The sequence below is a fragment of the Procambarus clarkii genome, chromosome 46 (genome assembly GCF_040958095.1).
Source record: "Procambarus clarkii isolate CNS0578487 chromosome 46, FALCON_Pclarkii_2.0, whole genome shotgun sequence".
Classification (NCBI taxonomy): Eukaryota; Metazoa; Arthropoda; class Malacostraca; order Decapoda; family Cambaridae; genus Procambarus; species Procambarus clarkii.
The window spans coordinates 28,189,170-28,205,099 of record NC_091195.1 but is presented as its reverse complement, the minus strand read 5'-3'; the positions used below and the strand labels follow the sequence as shown (position 1 = coordinate 28,205,099).

The 15,930-nt window shown below is 38.2% G+C and overlaps 1 protein-coding gene across 1 annotated transcript in view; it reads left to right on the top strand.

Moving 5' to 3' along the window:
* Window positions 1-10,072: 10,072 nt before the first annotated feature.
* Window positions 10,073-15,930, top strand: part of LOC123770560 (uncharacterized) — a 44,650-nt gene continuing 38,792 nt past the window's right edge. Inside the window, exon 1 of the mRNA XM_069301610.1 lies at window positions 10,073-10,193. The gene's annotated coding sequence lies outside the window, so the exon portion shown is untranslated. The remainder of the gene's footprint in view (window positions 10,194-15,930) is intronic.

Genomic DNA, 15,930 nt, shown 5'->3' with positions numbered 1-15,930 from the left:
TGTTGCACAATCTGTACATTTAAACTACATTTCAGACACATACTAGTTTTGACTTCTACTTTTCTTTAACTTGGATAAATTATTGTTTATCAAACCAATAATACATTTGCGGTTTTTACCAGTACATGGACAGTTTGCAACAACTATAACATACATAACATAACATGTGGCGCCGGTGGCTGTGTAGGTAGCACGCTGTACACGTGATCCTGTGGCCCCGGGTTCGATTCCCGGCGCTGACGAGAAGCGATGGGCAGAGTTTCTTTCACCCTATGCCCCTGTTACCTAGCAATAAAATAGGTACCTGGGTGTTAGTCAGCTGTCACGGGCTGCTTCCTGGGGTGTGTATGTGTGTGGGGAAAAAAATAGTAGTTAGTAACAGTTGATTGACAGTTGAGAGGCGGGCCGAAAGAGCAGAGCTCAACCCCCGCAAGCACAACTAGGTGAATACAACTAGGTGAATACACAAATTCAAATGTTTATTCAGGTAAGGTACATACATACAAGACGAGATACAAAAATTGATGGATTTATAGATAGAGCTAGTACATACAATGCCTAAAGCCACTATTACGCAAAGCGTTTCGGGCAGGAAAAACACTAAGACTAAAACTTAATACTAATTGAAATAAAAGTATAAAATTTGTTGAGAAAAAGTAAAAATAAAAAAGGGGGAATATGGCAGAAAACAGCAAAAATACAATTAGGTCAACAAACAGCATTGTTTAAAAATAACAGACATAGGTTGACATTAGGGGTGAGGTAGGTTACAGGGAGTTAATTAGGTAGTACTTTGTTTTTAACTTAAACTGGTTAAGAGAGAGGTACAGTCTTTAACATGGTTGGGAAGGTCATTCCACATTCTGGGTCCCTTGATTTGTACAGCATTTCTAGTTTGATTAAGTCGTACTCTTGGAATATCAAAACTGTATTTGTTTCTGGTGTGGTGCTCATGGGTTCTGTTACAACCTTCTAGGAAGCTTTTAAGGTTAGGATTGGCATTACAGTTCAGCGTTATATATATATATATATATATATATATATATATATATATATATATATATATATATATATATATATAACTGAAAACTCACACCCCAGAAGTGACTCGAACCCATACTCCCAGAAGCAACGCAACTGGTATGTACAAGACGCCTTAATCCACTTGACCATCACGACCGGACATAATGAGGTGATAGCCGAGGCTATTTGAACCACCCCACCGCCGGCACTCGGATAGTAATCTTGGGCAGTTGCATATTGTCCTGGGGACCATTCAGGCTTGTTCGCGTTTGTGTTCCTCACGTGTGCCCCAAAGAATGAGGTGATTTGGTAAAATGCTATGCCCAAGATTACTATCCGAGTGCCGGCGGTGGGGTGGTTCAAATAGCCTCGGCTATCACCTCATTATGTCCGGTCGTGATGGTCAAGTGGATTAAGGCGTCTTGTTCATACCAGTTGCGTTGCTTCTGGGAGTATGGGTTCGAGTCACTTCTGGGGTGTGAGTTTTCAGTTGCATATTGTCCTGGGGACCATTCAGGCTTGTTCGCATTTGTGTTCCTCACGTGTGCCCCAAAGAATGAGGTGATTTGGTAAAATGCTATGCCCAAGATTACTATCCGAGTGCCGGCGGTGGGGTGGTTCAAATAGCCTCGGCTATCACCTCATTATGTCCGGTCGTGATGGTCAAGTGGATTAAGGCGTCTTGTACATACCAGTTGCGTTGCTTCTGGGAGTATGGGTTCGAGTCACTTCTGGGGTGTGAGTTTTCAGTTGCATATTGTCCTGGGGACCATTCAGGCTTGTTCGCATTTGTGTTCCTCACGTGTGCCCCAAAGAATGAGGTGATTTGGTAAAATGCTATGCCCAAGATTACTATCCGAGTGCCGGCGGTGGGGTGGTTCAAATAGCCTCGGCTATCACCTCATTATGTCCGGTCGTGATGGTCAAGTGGATTAAGGCGTCTTGTACATACCAGTTGCGTTGCTTCTGGGAGTATGGGTTCGAGTCACTTCTGGGGTGTGAGTTTTCAGTTGCATATTGTCCTGGGGACCATTCAGGCTTGTTCGCGTTTGTGTTCCTCACGTGTGCCCCAAAGAATGAGGTGATTTGGTAAAATGCTATGCCCAAGATTACTATCCGAGTGCCGGCGGTGGGGTGGTTCAAATAGCCTCGGCTATCACCTCATTATGTCCGGTCGTGATGGTCAAGTGGATTAAGGCGTCTTGTACATACCAGTTGCGTTGCTTCTGGGAGTATGGGTTCGAGTCACTTCTGGGGTGTGAGTTTTCAGTTGCATATTGTCCTGGGGACCATTCAGGCTTGTTCGCATTTGTGTTCCTCACGTGTGCCCCAAAGAATGAGGTGATTTGGTAAAATGCTATGCCCAAGATTACTATCCGAGTGCCGGCGGTGGGGTGGTTCAAATAGCCTCGGCTATCACATCATTATGTCCGGTCGTGATGGTCAAGTGGATTAAGGCGTCTTGTACATACCAGTTGCGTTGCTTCTGGGAGTATGGGTTCGAGTCACTTCTGGGGTGTGAGTTTTCAGTTGCATATTGTCCTGGGGACCATTCAGGCTTGTTCGCGTTTGTCTTCCTCACGTGTGCCCCAAAGAATGAGGTGATTTGGTAAAATGCTATGCCCAAGATTACTATCCGAGTGCCGGCGGTGGGGTGGTTCAAATAGCCTCGGCTATCACCTCATTATGTCCGGTCGTGATGGTCAAGTGGATTAAGGCGTCTTGTACATACCAGTTGCGTTGCTTCTGGGAGTATGGGTTCGAGTCACTTCTGGGGTGTGAGTTTTCAGTTGCATATTGTCCTGGGGACCATTCAGGCTTGTTCGCATATATATATATATATATATATATATATATATATATATATATATATATATATATATATATATATATATATATATATATATATATATATATATATATGACAATGTCAGACCACGGAGGAAAAATGAAACAGGAAATTTCCTTAAGTACTTTCGTATATTAAATACATCTTCAGAAGGTCTGAAGGTCATCATTGGGTGTGGCACTGGCTGGGTGATGCACTGGCTGGGTGTGGCACTGGCTGGGTATTGCACTGGCTGGGTGTGGCACTGGCTGGGTGATGCACTGGCTGGGTGTGGCACTGGCTGGGTATTGCACTGGCTGGGTGTGGCACTGGCTGGGTGATGCACTGGCTGGGTGTGGCACTGGCTGGGTATTGCACTGGCTGGGTGTGGCACTGAAGATGTATTTAATATACGAAAGTACTTTTCTGACATTGTCACATTCTTAATCACGTGTTTATTTTCGTGATATACACACACACATATATATATATATATATATATATATATATATATATATATATATATATATATATATATATATATATATATATATATATATATATATATATAAAATACACATGAGAGGATGTGCAGTGACTTATTTTTTCTTACATATTCAGATATTTGAGTAGGGGTGCCGAGTGATGTCTGGGGCCAGAGTTGGATATTGACCTAATAGCAGCTTTGTGTTGAGTAATTAGAGGACGTAAATGATTTTGGGTAGTAGAACCCCAAGCACAAATACCGTAGTTGAGATAAGGATAGATGAGAGAGTAATAGAGTCACCAGGGCAGGGCGGGGTACATAATATCTGATCTTAGAAAGAATGCCAACAGTTTTTGAAACTTTTTTTTTATATATTTAGAATGTGTCCCTGGAAATTCAGCTTGTCGTCAATGAGAACGCCAAGGAACTTGCCATCTAATTTGTTACAAATTTGGGTATTGTTTATTTTGAGATTTATTTGATTAGAGGATTTATTGCCAAACAAAATATAGAAAGTTTTGTCAATAATGAGGGTGAGTTTGTTGGCAGTTAGCTAAAGACGGACTTTATTTAGCTCAGTATTCACTGTGGCATTTAGAGCAAGGGGATCAGGACTGGAGTAAATGAAGGTTGTGTCGTCAGCAAATAGAATTGGTTTGAGTTGTTGGGAGGCATTTGGAAGGTCGTTAAAGTAGATGAGAAAGAGGAGAGGGCCAAGTATGCTGCCCTGAGGAACACCAATGTTGATGGGTAGGGTGGGAGAAATTGAATTATTCACAGAAACATACTGGAGCCTGTCAGTAAGGTAAGACTGAAGGTATTGCAGGGAGTGTCCTCTGACTCCATAATGATGTAATTTAGGAAGAAGGTTTTGGTGGTTGACAGTGTCAAAAGCCTTACGCAGGTCCACAAATAACCCAACAGGGAACTCATTTTTATCAAGAGCTTCATGTATCAAGTTAATCATACTAATAAGTGCATCGTTAGTGCTTTTTTTTAGGTCTGAAGCCATATTGGCAAGAGCTAAGTATATTGTGTTTGGCTAGATAAGAGTAAAGCTGCTTGTAGATTTGTTTTTCAAATATTTTTGACAAGTTTGGCAGGATTGAGATAGGTCTGTAATTGTTGACATCTGTGAGATCACCACATTTGTGGACAGGCGTTACTCTCGCTTTTTTTTAGAATATCTGGAAAGGTTTGGAGTTCAAGTGACTTGTTGAAGAGCAATGCAATAGCAGAGGCTAAAGATCTGGAGGCTTTTTTGTAAATTAAAGTTGGTATCTCCTCAAGGGCACCAGACTTGGATTATCTCATTGACGTCAGTGGAGTTAATAGGCTTTAGGTACAGAGACTGTGGATAGCTACCTGTAAGATAGTCCTTAATGTCAGTACTGGAAGATGGAATATCATTTGCAAGGGATGACCCAATGGATGAGAAGAACCTATTGAACTCAATAGCAGAATCAGAGGCTGTAAGCTGACCATCGTTATTTATGGTAAGGACACTGCCCCAGGTGCTGATAACATTACATACTCAATGATCGCACACGCAGGTCCTGCTGGAGAACAAGGAATATTGGACGTCATCACTGCATCTTGGCAGCAAGGCAAACTATCGACCTCTTGGAAGAAAGCAGACATCATACCGATTCCTAAGCCGAAAGAACCTGGCAATTACAGACCCTAATATTCTATTGGGGCATTAGTTCTATATATATATATTTATGTAATATATTATAATAATTACAATATTATTATATTATATTATCAACAGACCCTATATTCTAATATAATTGGCTAACAACCGTCCCATAAATATTGACAGTTAAAGAAAGTACTCTCCAAGTTAAGCAATGTTTCTTGCCTCGTTGCTTGATATAGTCTCAATGGTCAAGGCAGATGGTGGCAGCGTCTTAATTTATGTATATAGCGGTGTTACAATATAGTGGTGTTACAATATAGTGGTGTTACAGGAGATTAACATCGATCACCAGGAATTAAATTCCACCTGGACCATTCTGCACGACCATATATCAGCCTTACATTCTCTCGACGCTTCCTTGCTGAGAGAACGGTCTTCATCAGAGGAGCCAGCACACGGACCAACGACCACAGACCCGAAGACGTTATCGCAAGCTTCAAACCCGAAAACTCCTTAATGAAACCGACCACTTTCACTACCATCCGCCCCGCTGGGAGCAGCCCGACCAGGGAGCAACTGACCTTCATCTCGGTAACTACAGCGGACCTCGCCGCCTTACAAGAGCTCACGTATTTTGGTGTCAAGATGATGCGTAGATGAAGAAAGAGCGGCATTACGACCACAAGCAGTGCTTCAAGTGTTATCAACACACACCATCACCAATAAATGCCATGAACGCGTCACCAAGTCCAGCATCTGCACAGAGGACCGCCACCACACCCTTTGCAAGGTTGATTTCGAACATTGTCTCGTCTGCGATGGTGACCCACATCGCTATTTCCCATCACAGCCTACTCAACATTGTTCCAAATGGATAATTAAAACTGGAACTCAACTCAGAATGTATCAGGTTCATGATTTGTACCAAGAGAAACAACAACGGCACTTTCCTGCACCGTGGGAGGTTACACCTTTCCAGTTTTAATCCCTCCCTTTCCACCCAAGAAGCAAATTAGAGATCAGCCCAAGCTTCGTCTTGAGGCAAAGCTCAACGCCTTAAGCCATATTGATGCTCTGTCCACAGAGCATTCTCTCTCTCAAATCACATATACACTGATGGTTCCAGTGCAACTGGGCCTCTACCCTTCAGACTGAACTATTTGCCTTGCTCCTTGCACTGAAATGTGTACAAGTCTCCAAACTTGATACATTAATTGTAATTAAGTGACTCTTTAACATCCTTAATTGTTCCAAACTCTTTAAGACATAACTGTATTATGCTTGTGTATGAAGCTAGACACAAATACAACAAAATTATTAATGATGGTAACAGAGTTCATTTCATGTGGTCTCCATCTTATGTTGGCCTCCGAATGCATGATAGAGCTGATAAGTTAGCCAAAGAATCTGCCTTTAAAGGAGCCGTTGAGTGTAACCTTGGATTGTAATGAAATCGACGCCAGTAATTCCATCTATCATCATACTATCATGCAAGAGGAGCCACACATCTATGGATCATCCAATAAAATCAGCAGACTTCTAGATGTTACTACTGCTCGGCTTAGACTCGGTTACAAGTATCTCTGGGAATTCTCATTATCTGCTGATGTAGACCTGACCAAATGTAAACTGTGTCAACAAAATTATTCGCACACCCTCCGTCACTATGTGATGGAGTGCGAAAAGATACAATTCAAGACAATTCTATAAGAAATATTCCAAAGATGTGTAAATATTTCATTCAAAATGATCTGGTACCAGAAATATTTGCCAAATATCCCCAGTTTGCTAACTGTAGGTAGTAACTAAGTGATTGTAACCTATCCACCGCTGCCCACTGGATGGGGGGCAGTGTGCAGGACAAATATATCAATTGTGACACTAGCTCTCCACATATGTCAGTTGCTTAATTCAAAACTGTACTTGTGGTCGATCTCGAACCCATTGTTGATGTGACGACTTATACTGAATTTTGTAACTAGCTCATCAAGATTGTAACTTGCTTAGCTAAATGAATTGTGGGGTTCAGTCCCTGAGCCCATTATGTGCCTCTGTAACCCTTTCCACTACCGCCCACAAGATGGGTATGGGGTGCATAATAAATGAACTAAACTAACTGCTTTTGCGACTAGAGCTGAGGAATGTGGCCTCCTTATCTCTGTACAGAAAACTCGTGCCCTCATTCCATGTGGTATTCCACCAGCCAATTATCATATAGATGGGCGAGCACTTGAGAACTGCGAGTCTTACAGATATCTTGGTGTCCCCATTAACGACCCTGGGTTCCTTTCTTCTCTCAAGAGGAGACTGTGGGAGAGATTAAAGCCCTTGCGGGTCCTTGTTGGTGTCAATCATGGACTTAACGTGAGACTTGCTAGAATGTTTTATGTACCATTTTCACACTCTGTGATTGACTACAATGCTCTACTTCTCGCACTGTATACTGACAAAGTGCTGAAATATCTTGAAACCTTGCAAAATGAAGCTATGCGTCTCATCCTTGGGGCTCCAAAGTCTACGAGAAAAGTTAATATGAGAGCTGAGTTAAAATTACCTACCATAAGTGAGAGAATTTTGTCTATTAGCACAGTTTTCGGCGTGAAGGCATTGAGTAGATCTCGGCAACACATGAAATTTTAAAGCTGAACTTTCTAATATGCTGCACTCACCTGAGGTCTATAGAAGAAGAACGAAATCTGATTATGCATTTTGGTTCTACAAGGTAACCAACTCCATCAAAATATGAAATATGTACCCAACTCAATTAATGATTAATCAGCCAATTAATCCATGAGATAACTGGGATCTATCAGTTCATAGATCTATCAGTGTACACCATACATCATTAATACAGTTAAAAGTATCACTGAGAGTACACAGGTTATGGGTAACGATGTGTATCAGTGCTATAATGTCTCTAACATTCTTAAACCAATATTATTTGCTGACGATACTACCTTCATCTCCTCAGACCCCAACCCCCACACACTAAATAATTTTGTAAATAATGAATTAAAAAAGCCCACTTATGGATATCACCCAACAAACTCACACTTAACTTAAAAATACCTACTACATCTTATTTGGAAGCAAATCAACAAATGCAATTCAGCTTCAGATAGATAATGTTAACATCAGTAATAAAAATGATGGAAAGTTTCTTGGCCTATTCCTAGACAAGAGACTCAACTTCAGCACCCACATTCAACACATAACCAAGAAAGTCTCTAAAAACAGTTGATATACTCTCTAAGATCAGATATTATGTTCCAAACTCTGCTCTCCTCTCATTATATTACGCGCTAATCTATCCTTATCTTAGATATGGTATCTGTGCATGGGGTTTGAAATTGAAATTGAAATAAGTTTATTGAGGTAAAATACACACAAAGGGATGAGGTAGCTCAAGCTATTCTCACCCCAATCATTACAACGTGTTAATACATACATAGACACACATGCATGGGGTTATACCACTGCAAACCACCTCATGTCCATCATCACCCAGCAAAAATCTGCTATCAGAATAATAACAAATTCTGCTTTCAGACAACACTCAGTCCCCTTGTTTAACTCCCTTAACATGCTAAACATAAACTCACTCCACACATTCTCTTGTGTCAACTACATTTACAAAACCTCGTTCCTAAATGCTAACCCTGGTCTGAAACTCTTCTTGGACAGATGTAATAGGACCCATTATCACCACACCAGAAATAAATATCTCTTTGAAATCCCCAGTCAAACTTATTCTGTGTAAACACTCTATGCAAATAAAGTGACATTGTTAATAGCACTCACTCCCCAAGGAATTGAAAAGCTGTCCAACTTTTGCCTTATTCAAAAACAAAACCAAAAAGTACCTAATTTCATCTTCATAGTTTCCTACCTGGTAGTTTAAACTCTCACTGTATCTTGTCTACTCAGTCCCCCAATATATGTACCTAAGCCATACACCTTTACCATTGTAATCATTGTTATTATCTTATATCATGATTCTTATATTGAACGCATATTATATTACATTATACCTTGAAATAATCCTTAAATTATGATACAAAGTACTTGTTTATAATCCTCAAATGTTACTTTAATTTACCTATTTTGTCAAATTTTCTTACAATGAAGCTGTTAAATTTTATTAAATTTTGTTAGAAATTACCAACTTAAAATTATCTGTTAGATTAAGGACCTGCGCGTAATGCTATGTGTGCTAGTGGCTTTACAAGAATGTAAACACATCATGCTGTGTACTCTCATAACCCCAATATACCTTCTTGTATATATATAAATATATAAACTAATTAATCCAATTACCCAGGAAAGTGGATATATATCCTAACTCATTCAGTCTTAAACTAATTGAACCCCAGGGAGGAATTACTGACCCCGCCCAGGATGCAACCCCATAACAAGCCGACTACCTCCTGAATGCCTACTCACTACTAGGTGAACAGATGCATTAAGTGATAGGAAATGAGCCCAACCATTTATGTCCCGCCCGGGATTCGAACCCGAAATTCTCGATTGTGCATCCTGGACCCGTATCTTATCTTCCTTATCTGAAGACATCCGCTGTCTAGTTGTCCTATACTTACACTTCGTAATAATAATTTTCTTAATCAACGATGTTTGTCGACCTAATTGTATTTGTGCTGCTTTTTCAGCCATGTTTCCCCCTATTTTATCTTTATTTTTATTTGTTATCAACACATTTTATTCTCTATACTCAATTAGTATTAAGTTTTTAGTCAGTAATGTTGACTGTTTTTAGTCATTAATGGTAGGCTATATTAAATAAATTAAATATAAATACTACTACTACTAATAATAATAATAATAATAATAATAATAAGCTAAATAATAAATATAATTGCAAAGAAAACGATTAAACTTGAGTCTCAAAAGAGTTCCCCAGTGTCACAAATATGACGTCACGCAGACTTTATTATTTTTGCGTTATACTTGGGTAAGGTAGCCTAAAGTGTGTTAGATTGATAATAATAATAATTTATTTAGGAACAGTACATACATTAGGTTAGGCTAGGCCACATTACGATATAATAGGCTTATTTAAAGAGCCATGATAACGTTGTATTGCATATCTCTTTGAGTGTTAGTGAACACACTGCCTGAAGTTATCGTACATGTGGCGGGAGGCGACGCATGCGCAGTAGAGCCTCACACGACTGCTACCCGTCCCACACGTAGAGGTGAGTACTGGCGCTCCTCTCTAATACAATATTTGCCTTATAATAAGTTGTTCTAGGCTCTTAACAGTGCACGTAGATGTTGCAGAGCAGTAATTATTGTGGCCGAGATAATAATTTGCTCTCATAAGTCTGCTACGTCTTGAAATATGTATTAGGGAAGGCAAATTACCGCTGGCCGCCCCTGCCCCAGTGGCTTATCAAAGTGGATGTGTAGGCGTTACTTTATATATATATTATATATATATATATATATATATATATATATATATATATATATATATATATATATATATATATATATATATATATATATATATATATATATATATATGAAGCACCTTGAGGTGCTTCCGGGGCTTAGCGTCCCCGCGGCCCGGTCGTCGACCAGGCCTCCTGGTTGCCGGACTGATCAACCAGGCTGTTGGACGCGGCTGTTCGCAGCCTGACGTATGAGTCACAGCCTGGTTGATCAGGTATCCTTTGGAGGTGCTTATCCAGTTCTCTCTTGAACACTGTGAGGGGTCGGCCAGTTATGTCCCTTATGTGTAGTGGAAGCGTGTTGAACAGTCTCGGGCCTCTGATGTTGATAGTTCTCTCTTGAACACTGTGAGGGGTCGGCCAGTTATGTCCCTTATGTGTAGTGGAAGTGTGTTGAACAGTCTCGGGCCTCTAATGTTGATAGTTCTCTCTTGAACACTGTGAGGGGTCGGCCAGTTATGCCCCTTATGTGTAGCGGAAGCGTGTTGAACAATCTCGGGCCTCTGATGTTGATAGAGTTCTCTCTCAGAGTACCTGTTGCACCTCTGCTCTTCAACGGGGGTATTCTGCACATCCTGCCATGTCTTCTGGTCTCATGTGATGTTATTTCTGTGTGCAGGTTTGGGACCAGCCCCTCTAATATTTTCCACGTGTAAATTATTATGTATCTCTCCCGCCTGCGCTCAAGGGAGTACAGTTTTAGGCTCTTTAGTCGGTCCCAATAGTTTAGGTGTTTTACTGAGTGGATTCTAGCAGTAAAGGATCTCTGCACGCTCTCCAGGTCAGCAATTTCTCCAGCTTTGAAAGGGGCTGTCATTGTGCAGCAGTACTCCACTCTAGAGAGCACAAGCGTCTTGAAGAGTATCATCATCGGTATAGCATCTCTAGTGTGAAAAGTTCTTGTTATCCAACCTGTCATTTTTCTTGCAGTTGTGACGGCTACTTTATTGTGTTCTTTAAAGGTAAGGTCTTCCCACATGAGTACACCCAGATCCTTTACATTGCCTTTACGTTCTATGTTATGATTTGCCTGAGTTTTGTACGTGGTTTCCGTTTTTATATTTTCATTTTTTCCATAGCGCATGAGCTGGAACTTATCTTCGTTAAACACCATTTTGTTTTCTGTAGCCCATAGAAAGACCTGATCGACATCTGACTGGAGGTTTGCCGTGTCCTCTATGTTGCCTACTCTCATGAAGATCCTAGTGTCATCTGCAAAGGATGATACAGTGCTATAGGTTGTGTTCTGATCTATGTCCGATATGAGGATGAGAAAAAGTACTGGAGCAAGCACAGTACCCTGGGGGACTGAGCTCTTCACGGTTGATGGGCTGGATTTTATTTTGTTGACTATTACACATTGAGTTCTGTTGGTCAGGAAATTGTAGATCCATCTGCCTATTTTTCCGGTAATTCCTTTTGAACGCATTTTATGTGCAATAACGCCATGGTCACATTTATCAAAAGCTTTTGCGAAATCTGTGTAAATTACATCAGCGTTTTGTTTGTCTTCCATAGCATCTAATGCCATATCATAGTGGTCCAGCAACTGCGACAGGCAAGAGCGCCCTGTTCTGAAACCATGTTGTCCGGGGTTATGGAGATGCTGTGATTCCATGTATTTTGTGATCTTACTTCTTAGCACTCTCTCAAAAATTTTTATAATGTGTGATGTTAGTGCTATCGGTCTGTAATTTTTTGCCTCTGCCTTATTTCCTCCTTTATGAAGTGGTGCTATCTCTGCTGTTTTTAGTATATCAGTATATATAGGCCGACACCTGACCAACCCATCCCTAGGGAAAGAATTAACCAGAAACAGGTATAGCTTAGCTTAGAATGGTCAAAGAGGATTAAGCGGTCAGAGAATAAGGATGAAAGATTAAAGAAAAGCCTCATGAACACACAATATATGAATATATATATATATATATATATATATATATATATATATATATATATATATATATATATATATATATATATATATATATATATATATATATATATATATATATGTTATTAAATATGACCGAAAAAGTAAGATTAATAATTCTAACACGAATTTTCTCAATCTTTCGTACATTACGCTTCACTGTTGGAGGTAAATCAAAAATCACTTCTCCAAAATTCATTTTTATTTCTAGTCTGACGCGACACGGGCGCGTTTCGTAAAACTTATTACATTTTCAAAGACTTCACAAATACACAACTGATTAGAACTTACGTCTCTCTGATATTATATCTACATTTGAGTGAGGTGGGAAGGATGATGTGGCATTAACACAAGACAGAACAGGGGATATTAATAGGCGTTTAACGATGCATAAGCAACAGGGCTCCATTAAGGAACATATAATCTCTTCCCATAACCAAACCATCGCCAGAGAAATCCTAGTAAACAACACAGAAATCATCGATAGATACAGCGATAGCAGGCGGCTTGACGTTTGCGAGGCACTACACATCAAGAAGTCAACACCAGCAATCAACAGCCAATTATTGCACAACTATATTCTACCCACCTCAAGACTCCGCTCCAATATAGAAGCATCAAGAAATATGGACCAATAGGCTTTCTACAAACACTTCTATTCAATACCCATTGTTTTCTGTTCTGTCTTGTGTTGATACTTTTAATACCCTATTAATATCCCCTGTTCTGTCTTGTGTTAATGCCACATCATCCTTCCCACCTCACTCAAATGTAGATATAATATCAGAGAGACGTAAGTTCTAATCAGTTGTGTATTTGTGAAGTCTTTGAAAATGTAATAAGTTTTACGAAACGCGCCCGTGTCGCGTCAGACTAGAAATAAAAATGAATTTTGGAGAAGTGATTTTTGATTTACCTCCAACAGTGAAGCGTAATGTACGAAAGATTGAGAAAATTCGTGTTAGAATTATTAATCTTACTTTTTCGGTCATATTTAATAATATATGTCTACAGGAAAGACTGCTACCAAAATATACTAATATATATATGTATATATATATATATATATATATATATATATATATATATATATATATAATATATATAATGTATATATATATATATATATATATGTCGTACCTAGTTGCCAGAACGCACTTCTCTGCCTACTATGCAAGGCCCGATTTGCTTAATAAGCCAAGTTTTCATGAATTAATTATTTTTCGTCTACCTAACCTACCTAACCTAACCTAACCTAACTTTTTCGGCTACCTAACCTAACCTAACCTATAAACATAGGTTAGGTTAGGTTAGGCAGGGTTGGTTAGGTTCGGTCATATATCTACGTTAATTTTAACTCCAATAAAAAAAAATTGACCTCATACATAATGAAATGGGTAGCTTTATCATTTCATAAGAAAAAAATAGAGAAAATATATTAATTCAGGAAAACTTGGCTTATTAGGCAAATCGGGCCTTGCATAGTAGGCTGAAAAGTGCGTTCTGGCTACTAGGTACGACATATATATATATATATATATATATATATATATATATATATATATATATATATATATATATATACATATATATATATATATATATATATATATATATATATATATATATATATATATATATATATATATATATATATATATATATATATATATACATTAATTGGCTGTTGATTCACCAACCAGGAATCAACAGCCAATTAATGCACAACTATATTCTACCCACTTCAAGACTCCGAACCAATATAGAAGCAGCAAGAGGAAGTATGTGCCAATAGGCCCTCTGCAGTTACTTCCATTCTTATGCCCCCTTATCCAATTAATACCCATTGTTTAGTGTTTTGTCTTCCATTTGTCACAAATTTGTTCACCTCATCCAAAACTGTTGCACCATATCACCTCACCCAAGTACGAGTATATATGACGGATAAGGTGTTTAGTGTTAGCATAAGTAAAACTATGTTTATTGTTTTCAGGTTACAGTTGTGTGTGTGTAAACTAAAGTCTTTGAAAATGTAACAAGTTATTACGAAACGCGTTCAAGCGTCGCGTCAGACTAGAAATAAAAATGAATTTTGGAGAATTGATTTTTCAATTACCATCGACAGTAAAAAGAAACATAAGAAATATTGAGAAAATTCGCGTTAGAATTATTAATCTCACCTTTTTGGTTATATTTAACAATATATATATATATATATATATATATATATATATATATATATATATATATATATATATATATATATATATATATATATATATATATATATGTCGTACCTAGTAGCCAGAACGTCGTACTCGGCCTACTATGCAAGGCCCGATTTGCCTAATAAGCCAAGTTTTTATGAATTAATATTTTTTCGACTACCTAACCTAGCTTTTTCGGCTACCTAACCTATAAAGATAGGTTAGGTAGGGTTGGTTAGGTTTGGTCATATATCTACATTAATTTTAACTCCAATAAAAAAAAATTGACCTCATACATAATGAAATGGGTAGCTTTATCATTTCATAAGAAAAAAATTAGAGAAAATATATTTATTCAGGAAAACTTGGCTTATTAGGCAAATCGGGCCTTGCATAGTAGGCTGAGAAGTGCGTTCTGGCTACTAGGTACGACATATATATATCTGCAACCGATCCGAATTGACAGTACGTTTTAATACTATGTTTAATAAGTACATTTCCTTAATGTCATACATAGTACATAATTGCACTTATGGGGCTGTTACATTTATCACCCCATTTAATTCCCCTCGTTTTCTGTTAATAAGACACTTAGAATTTTAGGATGAAGTTTTAAAGGTCAGTTTACTATTAACAAGTTTTAATTACTAGGAATTTCTTTTTCACTTTTATTAAACAATAGAGATTTTATACAAAATTTGAAAATATCCTGAGTTATTTTACAATTTATTTAAATATTTTAGTTTTGTTTTATTTGTGTAATAAAACTGTAATATCAGTTTAGCTATGGGTTAAGTAGTAATTGTAATTAAGAAGCAATAAAATGTTTATCTTGATAAACTAAGACAGTTAGGTTAGGTCATGGTTTTCTATTCAGCTTTTCAGGAAAACGCAAATATTCACAATATATTTGACAGTACGATTTAATACTAAGAGTAAATAAGTACAATTTCTGACTGTCATACATAGTACATAATTGCACTTATGGGGCTGTTACATTTACCTCTCCATTTTTGGAGAACGGGCTAGCCGCTGACGTAATGCTCCCATTGGTCGGTACATACGCCTTGGTGCTAATGAAAAAAAAACCACACAAGCTATGAATTGACACTTGCTATTAAGAGCTGCAGTGTATATTGCTCTCATAAATTATTGAAGATAAAGAATATATATATATATATATATATATATATATATATATATATATATATATATATATATATATATATATATATATATAAATATGCAAACAATCCTGAACGGTCTCCAGGCATATATGCCACTGAAAACTCACACCCCAGAAGTGACTCGAACCCATACTGCCAGGAGCAACGCAACT